At 40.3% G+C, this 23,412-nt stretch overlaps 1 protein-coding gene and 1 long non-coding RNA gene across 3 annotated transcripts in view; one reads left to right on the top strand and one right to left on the bottom strand.

Annotated features, from left to right (window-relative positions):
• samd12 (sterile alpha motif domain containing 12) overlaps nt 1-23,412 on the bottom strand; it is a 189,302-nt gene that overhangs the window by 41,939 nt on the left and 123,951 nt on the right. The window lies entirely within an intron of this gene.
• On the top strand, nt 13,152-16,564 carry LOC134307430 (uncharacterized). Its single transcript, XR_010009929.1, has 3 exons — nt 13,152-13,224; nt 15,984-16,209; nt 16,318-16,564. It is a non-coding gene; the product is annotated as an uncharacterized LOC134307430 (long non-coding RNA).

Genomic DNA, 23,412 nt, shown 5'->3' with positions numbered 1-23,412 from the left:
CAAGGTGGACCAACTAGGTAGGAGTGTCTAATAGAGTGGACAGTGAGTGGACACGGTATTTAAAAACTCCATCAGCGCTGTTGTGTCTGATGAAAGCAGGTTAAAAAAAGTATGCAGAGAAACAGATGGACTACAGTCAGTAATTGTAGAACTACAAAGTGCTTCTATATGATCAGTGTAGTTGATAAAATGGACAGTGAGTGTAGAAACAAGGAGGTGGCTTTAATGTTATGACTGATCAGTGTATATTACATTTTATATAATCTTTCTGTAGCAAGTTTACTGATAAACAAAAATGAGTTTATTACTAATTAATACTGCTACTATTTTAAGGGCTATTATAATCACCCAGAGACAACCCACACACACACGGCAAAACATTCCAGGCTCCACACAGACTGTAACCAGGGATGATGACTGAACTGAGATCTGTAGCCATTGTCTGATGCACCAACACTGCAAAACTGGGTCACCTATTTACTAAATGTTATTTATTCATATTCAGTAACTTCCTATCCTAACAAGGGTTGTGGTGTATCAAGAGACTATCATGAAACACTGTTATAACAGTAATTACCACACTGGTGAATACTAATAATTAATAATACTATTTTTCAGTGTTTTGGCCAAAAACAAGACAATCCGTGGTACGAATCTCAGCAGTGCAATCATCCGGTTTGGTGTCTGCCTGGACATGATGGGCTAATGTCTAATGAAAACAGCCTAGCCATTGGAAGTGGTTTTCCACAAAAAGAGCTCTGGTTCTTGAACCGGTTCTGTTCAGGATTCTTTGAACGTTGGTGTTTTGTAGAGAACCCGCATTTCCACCAGTTTTTGGGAACCAAGCATGCATCATCAACGGTGGCCGTTACACAACGAAAGTAAAGAGTAGCGATGTGATGGCGGAGCGTGTAGATTATGTGCAAGCATTTGTGCTGTTGTTACAGATGTTCGTTTTTATGCAAAAAGCATCACTTAACTATTGGTAATAAGAAGACGAGACGTGTTTGTCGCCATTGTTGTTTTCTTTAGTTCATTAACGTGAGAAGCGTTTTGCGCTCACCGCGACCCTTAGTGCAAATAGCCGATTTGCTCAGTGTTTGGCTTGAGCGATAAAACATCACTAAAGTTCCACGACACGAACATCCATTTGTGTAAAATAACCATCAAACCAAACCAAAGCTCAATATGTATCTGTGTTTAGCTGTATTAACTTCACGTGTGGTGGTTCTGCAGCTTGGGGTTCTGAATCCGCTTCTCGGGAGAGTCGAAAAAAGCTTTATGTAAAAAAAGCGTAACGTGGCTTAATGTACTAAAAATACGACATAAGAACATTAACGTTCTCTCTGTTATTACTGGTTATATGCGCTCTGTACTGCCGAAATTCATTGCTCATTGTTTCAGTAAAACAAGCTACGTTACGCTTTATTTTTCACATTAAGCGTTGTTCGAACTGTCCAGGTCACTTTTACCACGTCATATCACACAGTTCATATCTTTGGAAATATCAGCAAATATCAGTGGCAAACTGTATCAAAATTTTATAAGGTTTAAAAGATGGAAGTTTATGAAAGCACTCAAACCTCTACACTGTGACACACCCACAGATGACGTCACGTGTGCTGAAAAACCAAGTATTCTGTGGTGCTAGATTAGAATGCTAGTTAGCTCTCTGGAACCTCTTTTTTCGGTGGAAACATGCGGAACCGGTTTAAAATCAAGTTCGTGAATGGAACGGAGCTGGATCCACGTCGGTGAAAAAGGGGTATCAGTGCCAGTTCTAAGCTCGGATAAAAATAAGAGGGTTGCACCAGAAAACTGTGGCAAGCCTGGCATGCGGACCAGATTTGCTGTCGCAACAACTTAATACTGGTGTAGCCAAAAAAAACAAAACAAAAAACAATATTGTCAGGACTGAGACAAGACCTGGCTAACCTAGAAGAAAGAAAAAAAACGAAATAAACTGAAATAGGCTCCCTTTACATTTGCGAAGAAATGCACAAGACTTGATACCTGGTGGATAGGCTAAAACAGTATCTAAGGGTGTTTTCTATCTTTCACCAGTGAATTGGACTCGACCCGGAATAGGATAAAATAGTACTAAAACAGACAATGAATACATGAATGAATGAATGAATATGAATGTATTTTAAACTATGAATCTAAATAAATAACTGATTATTATCTTGCATGTTATGGTGGGTAGTTTTGCAGACAAGAGAAAACCTTAATGCAAAAATGATGTAAACAATAAATAAGTAATGACAGAAGAACATACCAGGAGGAGTAAGACTCAGTTTAAAGCTGTACAATTTTGGTTATGATGGGCAAACTACAGCAGTTGGCTACTAGTGGAGGCTGAAAAACACCTAAAAATGTCTTAGAGTAGAAAACTGATCGTTAAACCCTGCAGTGTTCACTAGGCATTACATTCACATTTCAGAATCTGTGGTGGTTAAACCATCAAAATACATTAGATAAAGTAAGACTGCATCACAAAACACCATGAACTACATGTTAAGTTGAGAAATGAGGTGTTCTTTTGATTCTAGTACTACTGGCAGTTAATGTATTGTCTGATTTACCATTGTTTTGTCCTGGTCAGGGCTCTGATTAATTGGGAAAAAGACAGGAAACACCCCAAACATGTTGCTAGTTCATCACAGTGCACACACACACTTACATGGACACGATGAACATGCAAACTCTATACAGAAAAGACCCTTTCAATCAAACCCAGGTCCTTCCTGCTGTAAGGCAACAGTACTAACCACTGCACCACCTAGGCAAGTGTGCCTATATTTTCCCTAAATTTCCCTCAATACAGAGATAGTTTTTATGGCCCCCCTGGGGGTGCAATTCCTATGTGGCTTTATGTTTATGTGCTTTCTTTACTCTGTGCTAATATATATATAAGGCATCAAAAACTTATAGAATCACATCATATCAGAGTAGAAAAATGGGAGAGTGGTAGACAAAATCAGGCCTATCTTAAAATACAATGCATTTGGGAATACAAGCTGAGTATAACACAGACCATACCCTCTTTAGCACTACAATCAGTTACTGGAGCACAAAATAAGAACTGCGGATGCAAGCATTCTTTCTTTGAATGTTACTTTTCATTTTTATATGTGCAATTGCTTTCTAATACAGGCTTGAGTGTTGAATCCATGATCTACTCTAGCATTCAAGAATGAGTGTTAATCTTAACTAGTCTTTTAGTTATGAAGTCTGTGCTGCCCCAGTAACTATGACACGTGTCATGATGTCAACACTAAATAATGCACTTTGTGCTCTGATACATGTGCTTACAATATATTTTGATATATATATATATATATATATATAGTATCTCACAAAAGTGAGTACACCCCTCACATTTCTGCAAATATTTCATTATATCTTTTCATGGGACAACACTATAGAAATGAAACTTGGATATAACTTAGAGTAGTCAGTGTACAGCTTGTATAGCAGTTTAGATTTACTGTCTTCTGAAAATAACTCAACACACAGTCATTAATGTCTAAATGGCTGGCAACATAAGTGAGTACACCCCACAGTGAACATGTCCAAATTGTACCCAAAGTGTCAATATTTTGTGTGACCACCTTTATTATCTAGCACTGCCTTAACCCTCTTGGGCATGGAATTCACCAGAGCTGCACAGGTTGCTACTGGAATCCTCTTCCACTCCTCCATGATGACGGGATGACGACCATGCAGACCGAGTTGATGCAGTGTGTGGCGTATGGTCTGAGCACTGACAGGCTGACCTCCCACTTCTTTAACCTCTGCAGCAATGCTGGCAGCTCTCATGTGTCTATTATTTAAAGTCAACCTTTGGATATGACGCTGATCACGTGGACTGAACTTCTTTGGTCGACCCTGGCGAAGCCTGTTCCGAGTGGAACCTGTCCTGGAAAACCGCTGTATGACCTTGGCCACCATGCTGTAGCTCAGTTTCAGGGTGTTGGCAATCTTCTTATAGCCCAGGCCATCTTTGTGGAGAGCAACAATTCTATTTCTCACATCCTCAGAGAGTTCTTTGCCATGAGGTGCCATGTTGAATATCCAGCGGCCAGTATGAGAGAATTGTACCCAAAACACCAAATTTAACAGCCCTGCTCCCCATTTACACCTGGGACCTTGACACATGACACCAGGGAAAGACAACGACACATTTGGGTACAATTTGGACATGTTCACTGTGGGGTGTACTCACTTATGTTGCCAGCCATTTAGACATTAATGGCTGTGTGTTGAGTTATTTTCAGAAGACAGTAAATCTATACTGTTATATAAGCTGTACACTGACTACTCTAAGTTATATCCAAGTTTCATTTCTATAGTGTTGTCCCATGAAAAGATATAATAAAATATTTGCCAAAATTAGTAGTGTGCATTTCACAGGGAAACACACACACACACGCACACGCACACACATTTACACCCAGAACAACTTTAGCAGCTCCAATTAACCTGACTGCATGTGTTTTGAATGTGTGAGGAAACCGGAGCACCAGCAGGAAACCCACACAGACAAGGGGAGAACATGCAAACTCCACATTGAAAAACCTGGACCGCTCCACCTAGGAATCAAACCCAGCACCTTGTTGCTGTGAGGCGACAGTGCTACCCACCAGGCCACCCTGAAGAATACATTTACAGACTAAATCACTAAAACTTGCAGACTATTAGACATGCTAGAGCAGGGGTGAGCAAACTTTTTGGCTCAAGGGCAACACTGGGTTTTAAAATTTGACAGACGGGCCGGTCCAGTAGCAGGGGGGGGGGGGGGGGGGGGTGAACTAATATAAATGATCAATCGAAGAATGAAATGTCTGTGTATAGACGATAAACTCAACTTTAACAAAGGTCGGTAGGGTTTGGAGTGCACATACTAGTGGAATCAACTTAAATGCAGGGTATTGAAGAAAAAAGGTGAAATAAAAGCAGGCTGTAAAGTACGGCTGTGCGATATGACTAAAAAACTCATATCTCAATATGCTTTTGAGAAGTGGCGATATACAATGCGATACGATATATACAATGGCAGGTCACTGCCCGTATTTTAGCTTTTATTGTTTATAAGTTATCTTAAAAACACAAAACACTGTAGTTCTGATACATTCTGACAGAATTACAGTGTTTATATTTTGTATTATTACAAGGCTGTATTTCTATTAATACTGAGAATATTAATATTATATCTATATTATATATACATTTTGACAATATTAAACAAACCAACAGAATCTCCACAATCACATTTATGCTGTCCGTTTTACATCAAATAAATCAACATAAAAAAAAAATCACAATATTTCATAGTGCTTTGCTATCATTACAAAATGAAAGCGCATGGTAAACAGCAGAACTCAGCAGCAGAAAATCATAACCGCTGCTTACCTGATCTATATCTGTGTGTTGTTCTATTATGGATATAATCCACTTTTTTTCTTCTTGGCGACCATCTGTATGTTTCCAGAATATTTCCAGAATATACTGTATAAAATCCATCCCCAACTGTTTTTATCCACCTAACTAATAATTTATTATCTCGGCTTTCGAGGTAAAAAGCTGAAACTGGTCATTCGTTCACTAAACTGACCTCGGAATCTCTTTAACAAATGAACTGATTCATTAAGTTGTTTGAGCACGACACCGTAATGAAACAGATTGAGCAAAACGAATGAATCTTTACCATAGATAAGAGCACAGCTCCCTGATTCGATTATAATGAATAATTCATTTGAAAAGAGTCGTTTCTGACTCGTTGACTCAGTGATTCAGTTTGCAAGCCCACTCTAAAGGACAATTTTGTAAATGCTCAACGGGCCGGATCAAACAGCCTAACGTATGTATGTGGCGTATGCATGTGGCCTGCGGGCCGTAGTTTGCCCACCACTGCACTAGAGCAATGATGGGCATTTCATATAACTCTAGGATGCTGCAAATATTACCGTTAAATAGGATCAGTTTAAAAATCACGTTTTTAAGCTATGACTAAGTGCAAGTGAAAGTAAATGATGCTGCAAGAGCTCTACTCAGGATAAAAGTGCCAACCTAGAGGGGATGAACTGCTAATTTCATTCATTTATATGAGACAGCCTTTTCTACATGGTATATCAAAGCAGGCACTTTTAACATTTATGTAATATCAGTGATCCGCTAAAATGAGATATAGCTTAAATTAGTACTGCGCATGCTTTTTCTTCTGTCATTTTTTAATTTGGAGCCTACAAAAAATTGCTTTTTTTGTTTCATCTCTCTCGGACCCATCACAGATTTCACACGTCTCAGCAGGCTGAACATTTCTTCCTCTTAAAGGCCATGAACTAATGCCAGAATTTATATTCTAATGCATATCTCAGCATGCAAAATGGCCAGCTCTGGCAAGATGATTTAGATTGGCAAAATGAGATGGCTCTTGGCATTTAGAATAAGCGGTCGTGGTGCCAATCACAGCCTGGCTGTGTTGTCTGCCCCTCCCTCTCCGAGTAGTAAACCTGAGATTAGAATTTGTATGCTGCAAATCCCTTCTGATACAGGAGGCTAATAGGGGTTAACAGGACTTGGTTCCTACACTGCAGCCTGGGACTTTCCAACCCCTGCTGTAAACATTCATAATGAAGGCCATGTCGGAATTGTTCCGGTCACAGTCACATACATCAAGTCAAGTCAAATTTATTTGTAGCGCTTTTCACAATAGACATTGTCTCAAAGCAACGGAATCCAGGATACAGTCCCCTGTTTAATTGCTCATGGAATACAAACCCTGGTTAATTGCTTCTGCATGTGACCAGGGCAGACAAAGGGGATCAAAGGGTCTCTCGCTCTGTCTCTCTGGTCCCCTCTAAGCCAAAGGTAATTGTTCTCTCAAGCTCACGTCAAACATTCAGTACAGATTGAGGAAGGAGTAAACACTGGCCTCCTTTTGCATATTCAACAGTATGTGACCGCCAAATATTAGTGCACAAACTTTGATAAACAGAACACGCTCACACATATGAATGCACAGTCAATACTCACGCAAACAATTACTCCTGCATGACCTGAGCTTGTACTTGCTGCACTAAACAATACATTCATTCATTCATTCATTTATTGTCTATTTGTTCACTGCTTTAGGGTTGCGGTGGGTCCAATTCAATGGCCAAAAGGTAGGAAACACCCCGGACAGGTCACCAGTTTATCACAAGGCATTCATACACACAATTTAGGCAGCTCCAATTAACCTGAATAGGCTGCCACCGGCCTATACGGGCACTCAACAGCCACAATTGGCTGAGTCTGGAATGTCTGGAAGGACTGGAATGTAGGATGAACTTTAATCTCAGCTCTGCTAGTGGTAGGCTGGGCGCCTACATGGACAATGGTTGGCCTGTCCGTCAGGGTTAGATTGCCAAAGGATAATCCTCATAACTGATGCAATTACAACCTCAGCTGGCTGATTAATGGCAGAGAAAGGGTATAGTGGAAATCAGTGTGTGACTCTATGTGCATGAAACTGAGCCCCATATGAACTCGCCCCATGCAGGTAAAAAGATTGGGATACTGAACACGTGTTGGAGGGAGCATGTGTTATTCACGGCTCTCTTCGATTAGAACTAGAGATCTGCATCAGTAGAGAGGAAAGGAAATGCAATTGGGTAATTGGATATGACTAAATTGGGCGGACAGTTGCGAATAATGCAAAAAAATGCAAAAAATAAACAAACAATGAGGAGCAATTTAATTGCAAACAATAGTGCAAATAATAATAATGCAACACAACTGGGGAAAAAAAGACTGTAGTTAAGTCACTGGTGCAATTGAATAATATAATGGTATAAAAACAGCAACTAGACCTCACCCCTCGATCCCTATCTGTAAGGACTTTCTGCAAGCACTGAAGATCTAATTGATCCTACAGTGGTCAGGAAAATTAGGATTTCTGAGACATCCTCGTTCACTTGCATTATAACTACTGATGGCATTTGCAAGCATGCAGTTTTCCTAATCAGATCACGTCAAGACATCATCTAAGATCAATACCAATTTGCTTAAACTATAAGCTATTTAAAGTGGCACACTGTGGTGCAAGTAGTGGGGGTGCCACACAGCACCGGAGTCTGGAAATGCTGAAGATGCTACTAACTTTACTTTAACAAACAATTTCATATATTGAAGCTTCAAACGAAATCAAGCTCATTTCAGGTACAGGTTACGAGTAAGCAGTTTCTGTATGGCAGAGTTTGTAGAGTGTGTAGAACTGAAATCACAGGTGTTGACAAGTTTATGATTTGTTTTTCTTTTAATTTTCAGGCAAGATTTCTTACAATTATATATTTGTATGGCTTTGGCACCACAAGGGAGGACTGTGATGGATGGGATGGTAAAATATTGACTACACCTTTGGTGCTTCTCATAAACATGCTCGTGCATGCAGGTGTGTGAAAACATAATATCCTGCACACACATCAGTATCATTTTAATGACATGTTATTTTTAGACCTAACCCTTGTTGAAAGTAAATCAGTGTTTTTTAAAAGCTATAGTGTAAGGGGAAAAAACAGGTAAGAAAGAGAAAAGACGCCGAGTGGGGCAGCGGTGTAACGTGCTATCACACCACTGCGGAATGAAGTAACTTGACCTGGCCAGGCAGGTGTTTGAGGAAAGAAAGGTCGGATGCAATCACATGGAGCTATGTGTGGCTTTGTGTGGGAACCCAACACTGGCAGGTGATAAGAAGCGCCACAGATTTTACATGTGTCGAAGGTAGCGTGTGGTGACACAGCTCTCCCTGATCAGATCAGGGGTTGTGCAAGCACAGGATTCACAATCGGGAAGTGGAAATAACTAGATTGGGAGATAAAGAGGGAAAATTTATAATAAAAGAAAAAAAAAGCAATGTAACTGTCGATACAGATCAAGTAGATGCATTGTGAAGACTACTCAGGCATGAATTTTTTATATAATCTTTTTACAATCGTTAAGGCAGAGAGCACACTCTAGCAATCACACACTGTTGTAAAAAGTATGCCATAATGCCACAATTTGATCTAATGTCTATGAGATACAGTGGTACAGTTGTAACTCAACGTCCCCTAAACTCGAAATCTTTGAAACTCAACACCCTTCGTTGAGAAATTTGTACCCCTAAACTCAACATTTCCCTTAACAATAACCAGCCACTGTGTTCAGCGCTCGACTTGAGCAGTGCAGTAAAACGTCAAAGTGCGCATATGAGACGAATCTGCATTTGTGTGGAATAACCGTCAAATTCACTCTAAAAGCTCCAGTATTATAGCTGGATTTTTTTCCTGCTTCACTTTTAAACTTGTGTAACAGCTCGAGGTGCTGAGAAATTGTAAGAATCAGCTTTTTTTCAAGAGAGTCTAAAACACTTATCGTTAAAAAGCTAATGTGCCGCTTCTCATGTGAATGCGCCTTTACTGAATGGAATACAGTATTCCAAGATCAAGCATCTCCACAATTAAGAGGCATAAGAAAACAATAAAGAAGTCAAGGTAAAGTGCAGGTTTTATTGTATTTTTTTACTGTTTTTTCAGTTGTATTTCAATGTTTTTATATTATATTTGTTATATTTTCAGTGTATAAGTGTCAAAAACAACCCTATTATTTTACATGAGCCTAAAATATATGCAGTTCCATGGGATTAACAGGTTTCCCATACATCCTTAAGGAAAAAATACCTTAAAACTCAACGCTTTATAAATTTAACGCCACTCCCAGAACCAACTGACGTTGAGTTTCAAGGTACCACTGTATTTAGGGATGTCCCGATCACGTTTTTTTGTTCCCGATCCCGATCATTAATTTTGATCCTGATCCGATACCGAGTCTCAAACTGATACTTGTATTTTCTAGACATTGTCTAGATAAGAACTAGCTAATACTGTTCACACAGTGCACACTTCAAGTACATTACAGTTATTCAAATTAATCCAATGTATATGTTTAACAACTGAATAGCTCTGCAGTGCTGTAGGAAAAAAATTGCCTGCATCCAAGCTATTGCTTAATGTTCTTTTATTCTTACAAAATAAAAGTAAACAAACTTAGTGCAGCATTGTAGTAGTAAAACTAGAACACTCAAAATGAAGTGAAGGGTCTTTTTGAGGAAAATCAGCATCTCTGCCGTGTTAGCGGACAGCCGGTTCCTCTTTTCATCAAATAATAATAAACTCGCTGTATTCGGCTGAGTGTTTATTTTTTAGGTGCCGTATCAAATTGGTAGTAATTGTAGATCGTTTGGTTAAATGATATCTGGTTTGTTTCTTATGAGCCACCAAACTTGTATGCGTGTTGTAACTGTAACAAACTTTTCTGTGGTTGTATTGTGACAATGGTTTGATGGACGTTTCTATGTGAAGTGAGTGTGTTTTGACCCTTTGGGGCTTCCATAGTGCATGGAATAGCGTGCTTGGCTAACGCGATGACTAGCTGAAGAAGTTAATAAAGTGTTATGCTCCCGACAATTTGTAAATATACAGTGTATTTATTTCTTTATTAAGCAAGTGCATCACTACGACGCTCGGTTACATAACTAAGCCAATCAGAGTGCTTGATACTGAGATGTCGTTCAGAGTCTTGTAACACGTAAACTCGTAAAAGCTGTATGTTATGGTCCTGAAGTTTTCATACTCTGATTAAAAGATATTGTTTTGTAAACCGGAGTGATCCTTGACTCACACACCATATAAATAGTAAAATTCTACAGTAATGAACGCAGCCCTGCCACTACCGCCTCAGGAAACGCTCGCATTGCAGACATTACACTTCACTGTTGGACTCTCGAAGGATCGGCTTAGGATCGGGCTTAGTAAAGCCGATACCAATCAGTTAAAAAATGACTTGATCGGGCCCAATTCCGATCTTTGAGATCGGATCGGGACATCCCTAACTGTATTACATATTTTATTTATGCACAGATTCATTTCTGGCCAGTTAGAAATGACATTTTTATGTAATGAAATGAAGAGTAAAACTGACATCATGACATAACCACCATAGTTTAGAACAGGGTTTTTATACTCTGGGTTGCGACCCTTAGGTGGGTAGCAAGCCAAAAAGAGGGTCGAAGAGAAAAATAATAATTAAATAAACTTGTATGTGAATGCCCCCTTGTGGAGGCTTTATGTTACATCTTGTAAACAACAGTGGGACCAGATTGTGCAGATCAGAGAGAGTTGCCTGGGTCGCAACTAAAACCCTGGTTTAGAAAAAAGTCCACACACAGACCTCTTCTTTAATGCTTCTATTTAGATTAAAGCCACACCAACGTACAGAAACGTCACATATACTGTATAACAGGTTTCCCAAATAATCATTTTACTCACATCTGTGTGGGATGTGTGTACACTTAAAAACCCGTGGGCAATTTAAATATAACTTTACTCTGGGACTGTGTAGTTTACACTACCTATTACCATCTGTGTCTGCTCAACCCTCCAGAGATTGTGTACTACAGAAGCAGTAACTCTGTAATAAACCGTCTCTGTAATAAAGAGGTTACATAGAGCATGTGTATGCAGGAATGTTCGCTGTTTAGGAATAAAGCTGCACAGCTTACTAAATGAATTTATCTACCCTACACAGGAAAAAAGTAAGTTCAACACCCAAATATCACTTGAATATAAAGTGGAACCTCGATTTAACAAACTGAAAGTGGGGAGCACTGGTCCGTAAAATGCGATAGTCCGAAACAGCAACGTTTTTTTTCCAGGGGGTGCGAAAATGTATGAAAACACAGCACTAAGGTCCACAAAAGTGCTAAACATGTAATGTAATGTGTATGTAATGTAAATATGTAATGTAAAACCTGTAAATAAATATTAAAATAGTGTACTGTACTACTGGGGAAAAAATTCCTTTACCTTGTGTGCTGGAGGAGATGTTTTTATTTTGCTGTGGTCATATCGTGGGGAGTATCTATTATTCTAAGTCTAAAGCACTGCTGGTGGCTCCTGGAGCAGTGCTGAATCATAACTAGGCTCTAGAACTTGAAAAAATTAAGCATAAAACAAGAACAAAGAGAGACTGCCCCCAAAAAACTAATCACTGATGTAAACAGAGAGATGTGCGCCGGCTAGCGGAGGACACTTGACCGGACATTTGGTTTTCCAGATATTGTCCGTTAAATCTAAAATCCATTAAATTGAGGTTCCACTGTATGTGCAAATGGTCATATACACTACAGGGACAAAAGTTTTGGCATGGCACTTCTAATTTTTGAATCCACATGTTTCAGTCACAACAATTGCTTACAGGTATAATAAATCAATTCTATGAAGGAAATTATATACTTCTAAATTTGCAGCAACAGTGTGTACAAAATAAGTTATATAGAGACAAAAAGAAAAGGCTAGTGTGAGTTTTCTATTCCATCCTAGCAGCAGAATCACCAAATGCATCTCATCAGTCATTAGAAGAGAGAAACCAAGTGAACAGGTGCAATCAAGTCAAAATAGCTCCTGATTCAGTTGGGTGGTGCAGTCATGTATTATACTAGCCCGTCACAGCAGAGAACTCTTAAGTTTGAACCTCAGTGGTGATTTCAACCTGGCCAGGTGTTTAACAGGTGCAATTTGCAGTGTCTGATGGAGGGCAGTCAAGTGGTTCATTCTTACTGCAAAAAAGTGACCTCTGCTGTCTGGTAAAGGTCCCTGCATAAGTGGAGGATAATTCACATAGGGCACAGTAAAGCTCACTGTAAGACTCCACTTCTAAAAGGTAAAAAAAAAACTGGCGACTGTCAATTGTGCCCATCAAAAGGTGGGGCATGATAGTCTACAGCTCACAACGGCAGGGCTGGCACAAGCAAAAAAAGAAATTGTAAAATGAGCTGGAGTTGTTACATATTCACTATTGCAAACAGACTGAGGTTAAACTATTCCCAATCAGACAAGGTTTCCCAGAATTTTGGTGTTGAACAACCAGCTCAAAATCAAACTGGGCAATATAAACACAAAAACAAACATCAGAGATTTCATCATTTTCAGAAACTAAACTCAAATAGCTCTGTGCTTTGCTGTTTTTGTATGAAACCTCATGTTAAAGAGGGCAATGATCAGCTGGGCAAACCTAAAAGATAAGCATAGAACAGTCAAATCTTGGGTTAACACCACTGCAAAGTGGAAGTTTGTTAATAAAGGCCTGTACACAGGACAGCTGGCCCCTGTTTTGTTTGTGGCTGAGGCAAATAAGAGCACAGTAAGTGGATTCTAAATGCTCCACAATACGCTTATTTTTTTGCAGTATTTCCTCCGCAACATGTATGCAAATTGTATTTGCATTAACACTAGTACACTAGTGCAAATACAGATCAAATCCTTTTGAAACATACGACAAACAACTGTCAGGTTGTAAAAACTGTAAAATATTAGACCGTTTTCACATTAGGTCCAAAGACCAGTATATAGCCTGCATCTAGTATCGACAGCAGATTTGTTCTGACATAGACAACTTTCTTCTAATGTATGACTTGATTGCGCAACTCTTATGCCTCATCTGCTGTGTAGCAAATATTTGCAACATAAGAGACTGAAGTACATCTGTGTTTTTTTCTTTACTAAGAAATGAGTCGGGTCTGGTTTGTTTTAGGAGGGGGTTCCAGAAAGAATCTTGTGCACACTTTGCACAAAGTAAAGGGTTATTTTGTGGCAAGAAGCTTTTATGATTTTAGAAAAAGTTTCTTCACACTAAAAGTGTAAACGACTCTTTTTCTGTGTGTGTGTGTTTAAAAAGGTGTTATAAAGAATAGCTCTCGAGTTACAAAGCCTGAGCTCTTGAGTTCAATTTTTTAACAAATTTTAACACAGTAAGGGGATCAGACACAGGAGTTTTTAAACACTGTGTCCACTCACTCTCCACTCTATTCGACACTCCTACCTAGTTGGTCCACCTTGTAGATGTAAAGTCATCTATTGCTGCTGTTTGAGTTGGTCATCTTCTAGACCTTCATCAGTGGTCACAGGACGCTGCCCACGGGGCACTGTTGGCTGGAGATATTTTTGGTTGGTGGACTATTGTCAGTCCAGCAGTGAAAGTGAGGTGTTTAAAAACTCCATCAGCGCTGCTGTGTCTGATTCACTCATACCAGCACAACACACACTAACACACAACCACCATGTCAGTGTCACTGCAGTGCTGAGAATGATCCACCACCTAAATAATACCTACTTTGTAGTGGTCCTGTGGGGGTCCTGGCCATTGAAAAACAGGGTGAAAGCAGGCTAAAAAAGTATGTAGAGAAACAGATGGACTACAGTCAGTAATTGTAGAACTACAAAGTGTTTCTATATGGTAAGTGGAGCTGATAAAATGGACAGTAAGCATAGAAAGAAGGAGGTCCATTATTGGGATGGCTGAGGTCTTTCAATATCTTCCTGGCCTTGGACCAGCACTATTTGTTATAGATGGGTTGCAGGTCAGGAAGCCTGATCTGGCTGATGCCCTGGTGCTGTTTCCAAACCAGGCTGTGATGTTCTCTGTGAGGATGCTTTCAGTGGTGTAGTGCTAGAAGTTCTGCAGCACCTTGGATAGACGCTGATGGACTACAACAGATTCTTTAAGGTGTGGACTCCAAGGTACTTGACACTATCTAATCTTCCTACTGCAGTCCCATTAATGCAGACAGGGTGGTAGCTCCTCTCCTGCTTCTCGTTGCTGTCCACTATCAGCTCCTTTGCCTTGCTGATGTTAAGGAGGAGATTGTTATCCTGCCACCAATTCTCTAGGTGTTTAATCTTCTCCAAGTAGGAAAAGGCCCTCATCGTTATCGGAGGCCCACCAGAAGAGTGTCGTCAGCAAACTTGACATTGGTGGGTAGGCTGGTGTAAGGCTATAAGTGTACAGTAAGTACTGCAGGGGGCTCAAGACGCAACCCTGGGGGTTACCGGTGCTAAGGGTGCACTGCTTCTCAGCAACATTTGCAGTAACATACTTTTTTTTAGTATTTATTTATGCATTTTACCCTATTTTTTTTCCAATTTAGCATAGCCAATACGCTGCTGGGGAACCCGACGGCATTCAAGGAGGGTGTATATTCACCTGACACACACTCCCTCCGACATGTGCACAGTCCACCAATCCCTTTTTATTCACACATACTTCGGTGGATTTGAGTGTGAGGTTGGCTTCGTGTACAGAGAGCCACGCCCCGATCTCTGCGCTCCTCCACTTTCTGTAAAGGTGCCCTGAGCAACTACAGTCCACAGCTTTGATAACCCCACCCCTTAGTCTGGTATTTCCCACCCAGCAGACTGGAGGGAAATTGTGTCTGCTGGAGAGCGCCCAGCAGACCGGTAGCAGAGCCGAGACTTAAACACAGGAAACGCAAACTCAGAATCTCAGCACTGGTGTGCTAGCGGATTAACAGTAACATACTTTTTAACAATTGCGTTCAACGATGTGTTCTAAAGCAATTATTTGGCATCTTGTACCTATATTATTTAAAGCACTACAGTTCAAAACTGGACTGTGTAATAAACGTCAGCAAGTCACATTCTTCATACCAGCACTTCACTGGCATTTTGAGCTCCCGTTCCAGATCCTTCCTCCATTCAGCCCACTTACAGGCAGAGCAGAAAGCAGCAGCATACAGATACCAGCAAAGAGCCTTAATGGCTTCACACTGTTCGGCTCACTAGTTCTAGGGGTTCACAATGCTTCTCCACATGTGGTGAGCACTGTGCAGAAGCTGGACAATCTACCTCAGTCCTTTAGTCTGCCTGAGTCAATCAGAGACACTGTGTGCAGTCAAACTACACTGTGAGTGCTACACCCCACAATCCTGTTGTTCCATTACCAAAGGGGCTCTTACACTTGTAACTAACCCGCTACATAAAATACGATTTTAACCCCTTCTTCTAGAACATACAGCATATTTTCAATAAAAATTATTATTTTTTAAGAAAAAATATCTTGTTACCACAGTACTGTTATATTTTCACATTTTATTCTACTTATAGTTCCACTGGACCTAGTCTTCTAACAAAACTTGTCACATGGGAAAAATTACTGGAAAAGTCAATATCCATATTGCCTGAATGCTGCTGACGTCATACACCAGACACACAAAGACTAGCACACAGACGTTGCCCACCTGTAAACCCTGCCAAACTTCCTCTAGTCCATTCACCTTTCTTGTCCAGAAGAGCAGAATCTATTGCACAAGCAAAACAGGAACCTAAACTGGTGAATAGATTTAATCTTCTCTCTCTGGTATTTTCACAATAACAGCTCACTTACTGCTTGCTAAATGATGTTCAGATGTTCACACATGCAATTTTATGTTTTTATCAGAGCCCTTACTTTCAGCACTTTGTGAGATGTGACTGGGTCAAAAAGTGCAAAGATCTCCAACCACCATCAAGCCAAAGTCTCCTACCAGATAGTCAGTTAAGCTTTTTTGTATTTATAGCACTGTCTATCTGCACTCTGTACTGTATTGTCTTGCACTTTTTGTTCTATGTTTCACCCTGGTCCTGGATGACTGTTGTTTCATTTCAATATGTACTTGTATACAGCTGAAATGACAATAAAGCCCCTCTTGACATTGACTAAATTAACATAAATATTGGGACACACCTCTTAATCACTGAATTCAGGTGTTTTATTCAGTCCTATTGCCAGAGGTATATACAGTAAAATCAAGTACAAGTCATGCAGTTTGCCTTTACAAACATTTGTAAAAGAATGGGTCGCTCCTAAGAGCATCTTAGCAACTTACTGTAAAGTGCTTCTGTCTCATCACCTTTTTCTTCATTTTTACACACACTGGTATGATGTCACAAAATATTCTCTTTAAGTTCTGTGATTGATGCATTAATAACTGAGGTACCCAGCACCCACTATCTGGACAAATGGAACCTTATTAGGTACCTTCAGTTCATTTGTGGCTAGCATGTGGCTAATGAATCACAGCCACATGCTGTTAATTGACAATCAAACTGACAGAACTTAACAGCACAGCTGTGTTTCTAATTGTGATGTAGTCACTTGAAAGCTTCCTATTAGGAGGTGTTTCAATTGTTTGCCTACCTCCGGTATAATTTAAATTCAATAATTAAGAAAGAATAACATCCTGATCAGTGCGCATTACATATTTACTTACTCACACCTGGGAACAATTTTGAAAGGCCAATCCACCTGGTTATTGTAAATGGTGCCAGAAACTACAATACCAACATGAACATAGTAAAACATGCCAGACATTGTCCAGACAGTAATGTTGACAGCCTGGTCTACAGGACCCTTGATCTGTGCTCTACCAGATCATTATACTCAGTGCCACCCCAGAAACACTGATCCATGTTTGTACATACATTGTTAAATGCAAATTGTAAAAGACTACAGCATTTCAAACTATCTAGCTAGTTGCTTTTTCAAACTCTCAGTCACATGTCTTGTGTTTGCCCTCTCCACCTTTTCTCTGTGGTCTGCACTAAACTATATTGTTGTGCCCCCAGCCTGGTTTAGACACTGTTTTTCAATAAGACACTGTTAATGCAATTTCTTGAGGCTCTGTTTAGAGAAATCCAGTCAGACAGGCCCATCAGCAGGACTGGCAGGGGATCCGGGTTCAATATCTTTGTCAGATATATTGTAATTGTGAGGGGCAGTGTGGCAGAACCCGCTGGTTGAGATATTGCATTGTATTTCCCCAGAGTACACAGTTTGCCTCCACCAGTCTTTCACTGTCTTTCTTTTTCTGAATGTCTTTTTCTACTTTTCTAACTCTTTTTTACACTTTTCGAGAAAAAGGAAAGTGAGGTAGGATTGGGGAGAGGGTTTGTACACTATCAACTCATTATTCTAAAACACACTGATACAGTGATCCATTTAAAGCTTGTATAAGAAGCAGGTGTCTCAGCAATCAAACACAAAGCAAACAACAAGTTTAGACTAGAAACTAGAAACAAGTTAATGCTGTTGTGAGAGCTGTTTTTTTCAACTTAGGAACACTGCTAAAATGAAAAGTATCCTTTCTTTTAATGATTTGGAAACAGTAGTTCATGCATTTATTTCCTCGAGTATTGATTTTTGCAATTCACTGTACTTGGGAATCGGTCAGTCAAGCTTGTCACATCTACAGCGGTACCAAGAAAAGGGAAAGCATTACCCCCATACTTGCGTCATTGCATTGGTTACCAGTAAAATATAAAATAGAATTTAAAGTTCTATTATTTGTTTTTAAGGCTTTACATGGCTTGGCTCCAAGCTATTTCACTGACCTTTTCTGTGTTCACTCCACTCCATGGGCTCTACAATCTTCTAACCAGCTGCTCTTAGCTATTCCACGTTCTCAAATGAGGTTCAAGGGTGACAGGGCCTTTTCTGTAGCTGCCCCGAGACTAGGAGTCCCACACAATAGATGCCTTTAAGTCAAATTTAAAGACTCATTTGTTTTCTTTGGCATTTGAGTCCTCTTAATGAATGCGTTTTTAATATTTGTTGGGTTGTCATAGCCATCTTTGTTTTAGTGGTTTTATTTGATTTATATGTTAATGCGTATGTATGTTAATGATTTGTTAAATGTTGCATAGTTGAGTGGAAAGGTATTTATACTTGATTTTAATGTACAGCACTTTGGTTGACACACGTTGTCTTTTAAATGTGCTATAGAAATAAAGGTGACTTGACTTGACTATCTTCAGCTTACATATAAATGTGGTGCCAAAAAAAAGCTAATGCTTGTACCATGTTTGCAACCTTGGTAAACACAATTTTAATTTGACATTTTAAAAGTTCTAATTTGTCAAACGAACACAGTCAATAACTCTATTTAACTAGACTCTAGTTTGGAGTATACAAACTGTTCTTGTTGGGGGGCAGATGGAGTAAAAAATATTCCAACACAAGCCACAGACTCCTTTGTAATAAAACAATTAACATATAACATACCTACCTGATTACTAACAATTACACTCCTTTTATTTGAGTGACTATTTATCTATCATTGACAGTGTTGTGTAAACTAAGATTTTGCCAATTTCACCTATCAGTTTATAATCCTACGGGGAGATTATTATTCTTCTTTGAATTAAACGTACACACTTCCCTTTTCCCAGCACGCCGGAAATCTTTGGAGCCACTATGTTTATCCAAAAACGTGGGAACATTAATGTAGGCGTAACATTAATGTTTTGAGTTTGGGAAGGAAGATGGGTACCTTTTTAGATTTGTTTTTCATTCAGTAGCGACAGCCAGAGTTCCAAAAGTTTAAGTAGTTTTTTAAAACCTGCTTCAGTTAATTTTATTTCTAAAATACCTCGTGAACTGTTTAAAAAATGGTAATGAGCCGCAAATGGCTCACGGACCGTATTTTGGACATCCCTGAATTAGAGTATATGCCTTCAAGAAAAACTCAACTTTCTTAGTAAAGTATAGGGTCATCATACCGCATATAAAACCTCAAATCAGAAAAAGGTGTGTCAATATAAAAAATGCAGGCCGCTCAGTTGGCGCAGCGGTAAAATACGCTAGCACACCAGAGCTGGGATTTCGAATACATAGTATCGAATCTCAGCTCTGCCATCTGGCTGGGCTGGGTGGCTATATGAACAATGTTTGGATGTTGTTCATCGAGGGAGGGAGCCAGATAGGGACCTCATAACTGATGCAATTACAACCTCTGCTGGCTAACTGATGGCGTCTGCACAGAGTTGAGGAATAATGCAATCAGGGTGTGGCTCTCCGTACACAAAGCTAATACGCATACGGACTCTCCTCGTGCAGGTAAAAAAAAAAGAGATGCAGTCAGCTACTGCACACGTGTCGGAGGGGGAAGAAAGGAAGAGAGGAAGCATAATGCAATTGGATAAAAATTGGATGCGCTAAAATGGGGAAAATGCATATATATATACAGTGTATCCCAAAAGTGAGTACACCCCTCACATTTCTGCAGATATTTAAGTATATCTTTTCATGGGACAACACTGACAAAATGACACTTTGACACAATGAAAAGTAGTCTGTGTGCAGCTTATATAACAGTGTAAATTTATTCTTCCCTCAAAATAACTCAATATACAGCCATTAATGTCTAAACCACTGGCAACAAAAGTGAGTACACCCCTAAGAGACTACACCCCTAAATGTCCAAATTGAGCACTGCTTGTCATTTTCCCTCCAAAATGTCATGTGACTCGTTAGTGTTACTAGGTCTCAGGTGTGCATAGGGAGCAGGTGTGTTCAATTTAGTAGTACAGCTCTCACACTCTCTCATACTGGTCACTGAAAGTTCCAACATGGCACCTCATGGCAAATAACTTTCTGAGGATCTTAAAAGACGAATTGTTGCGCTACATGAAGATGGCCAAGGCTACAAGAAGATTGCCAACACCCTGAAACTGAGCTGCAGCACAGTGGCCAAGATCATCCAGCGTTTTAAAAGAGCAGGGTCCACTCAGAACAGACCTCGCGTTGGTCGTCCAAAGAAGCTGAGTGCACGTGCTCAGCGTCACATCCAACTGCTGTCTTTGAAAGATAGGCGCAGGAGTGCTGTCAGCATTGCTGCAGAGATTGAAAAGGTGGGGGGTCAGCCTGTCAGTGCTCAGACCATACGCTGCACACTACATCAAATTGGTCTGCATGGCTGTCACCCCAGAAGGAAGCCTCTTCTGAAGTCTCTACACAAGAAAGCCCGCAAACAGTTTGCTGAAGACATGTCAACAAAGGACATGGATTACTGGAACCATGTCCTATGGTCTGATGAGACCAAGATTAACTTGTTTGGTTCAGATGGTCTCAAGCATGTGTGGCGGCAATCAGGTGAGGAGTACAAAGATAAGTGTGTCATGCCTACAGTCAAGCATGGTGGTGGGAATGCCATGGTCTGGGGCTGCATGAGTGCAGCAGGTGTTGGGGAGTTACATTTCATTGAGGGACACATGAACTCCAATATGTACTGTGAAATACTGAGCAGAGCATGATCCCCTCCCTCCGGAAACTGGGTCGCAGGGCAGTGTTCCAGCATGATAATGACCCCAAACACACCTCTAAGACAACCACTGCTTTATTGAAGAGTCTCAGGGTAAAGGTGATGGACTGGCCAAGCATGTCTCCAGACCTAAACCCAATAGAACATCTTTGGGGCATCCTCAAGCGGAAGGTGGAGGAGCGCAATGTCTCGAATATCCGCCAGCTCCGTGATGTCGTCATGGAGGAGTGGAAAAGCATTCCAGTGGCAACCTATGAAGCTCTGGTAAACTCCATGCCCAGGAGAGTTAAGGCAGTTCTGGGAAATAATGGTGGCCACACAAAATATTGACACTTCAGGAACTTTCACTAAGGGGTGTACTCACTTTTGTTGTCGGTGGTTTAGACATTAATGGCTGTATATTGAGTTATTTTGAGGGAAGAATAAATTTACACTGTTATATAAGCTGCACACAGACTACTTTTCATTGTGTCAAAGTGTCATTTTGTCAGTGTTGTCCCATGAAAAGATATACTTAAATATCTGCAGAAATGTGAGGGGTGTACTCACTTTTGTGATACACTGTATATATATATATATATATATATATATATATATACAGTATGTATATATACAGTGTATCACAAAAGTGAGTACACCCCTCACATGTCTGCAGATATTTAAGTATATCTTTTCATGGGACAACACTGACAAAATGACACTTTGACACAATGAAAAGTAGTCTGTGTGCAGCTTATATAACAGTGTAAATTTATTCTTCCCTCAAAATAACTCAATATACAGCCATTAATGTCTAAACCACCGGCAACAAAAGTGAGTACACCCCTAAGAGACTACACCCCTAAATGTCCAAATTGAGCACTGCTTGTCATTTTCCCTGCAAAATGTCATGTGACTCGTTAGTGTTACTAGGTCTCAGGTGTGCATAGGGAGCAGGTGTGTTCAATTTAGTAGTACAGCTCTCACACTCTCTCATACTGGTCACTGAAAGTTCCAACATGGCACCTCATGGCAAAGAACTCTCTGAGGATCTTAAAAGACAAATTGTTGCGCTACATGAAGATGGCCTAGGCTACAAGAAGATTGCCAACACCCTGAAACTGAGCTGCAGCACAGTGGCCAAGATCATCCAGCATTTTAAAAGAGCAGGGTCCACTCAGAACAGACCTCGCGTTGGTCGTCCAAAGAAGCTGAGTGCACGTGCTCAGCGTCACATCCAACTGCTGTCTTTGAAAGATAGGCGCAGGAGTGCTGTCAGCATTGCTGCAGAGATTGAAAAGGTGGGGGGTCAGCCTGTCAGTGCTCAGACCATACGCCGCACACTACATCAAATTGGTCTGCATGGCTGTCACCCCAGAAGGAAGCCTCTTCTGAAGTCTCTACACAAGAAAGCCCACAAACAGTTTGCTGAAGACATGTCAACAAAGGACATGGATTACTGGAACCATGTCCTATGGTCTGATGAGACCAAGATTAATTTGTTTGGTTCAGATGGTCTCAAGCATGTGTGGCGGCAATCAGGTGAGGAATACAAAGATAAGTGTGTCATGCCTACAGTCAAGCATGGTGGTGGGAATGCCATGGTCTGGGGCTGCATGGGTGCAGCAGGTGTTGGGGAGTTACATTTCATTGAGGGACACATGAACTCCAATATGTACTGTGAAATACTGAAGCAGAGCATGATCCTCTCCCTCCGGAAACTGGGTCGCAGGGCAGTGTTCCAGCATGAAAATGACCCCAAACACACCTCTAAGACGACCACTGCTTTATTGAAGAGGCTGAGGGTAAAGGTGATGGACTGGCCAAGCATGTCTCCAGACCTAAACCCAATAGAACATCTTTGGGGCATCCTCAAGCGGAAGGTGGAGGAGCACAAAGTCTCGAATATCCGCCAGCTCCGTGATGTCGTCATGGAGGAGTGGAAAAGCATTCCAGTGGCAACCTGTGAAGCTCTGGTAAACTCCATGCCTAGGAGAGTTAAGGCAGTTCTGGGAAATAATGGTGGCCACACAAAATATTGACACTTCAGGAACTTTCACTAAGGGGTGTACTCACTTTTGTTGTCGGTGGTTTAGACATTAATGGCTGTATATTGAGTTATTTTGAGGGAAGAATAAATTTACACTGTTATATAAGCTGCACACAGACTACTTTTCATTGTGTCAAAGTGTCATTTTGTCAGTGTTGTCCCATGAAAAGATATACTTAAATATCTGCAGAAATGTGAGGGGTGTACTCACTTTTGTGATACACTGTATATATTAGGGATGCATCAATACCATTTTTTCCCAACCAAGTACGAGTACAAGTACATGTATTTTAGTACTCGCCGATACCGATACCTATTTAGAATGATGCAATCTGGAGCATTATGGAATAGTGTAGTTTTTAGTGTAAAATAGTGCAGTGGAACAGTTGCTTGGGTTGCCATCACTAATTGTAAAAAAACAAACAAA

Source organism: Trichomycterus rosablanca, chromosome 2 (genome assembly GCF_030014385.1).
Source record: "Trichomycterus rosablanca isolate fTriRos1 chromosome 2, fTriRos1.hap1, whole genome shotgun sequence".
NCBI classification, from domain to species: domain Eukaryota; kingdom Metazoa; phylum Chordata; class Actinopteri; order Siluriformes; family Trichomycteridae; genus Trichomycterus; species Trichomycterus rosablanca.
The sequence above is the reverse complement of the archived record's forward strand: the minus strand, read 5'-3'. Positions and strand labels throughout refer to the sequence as shown.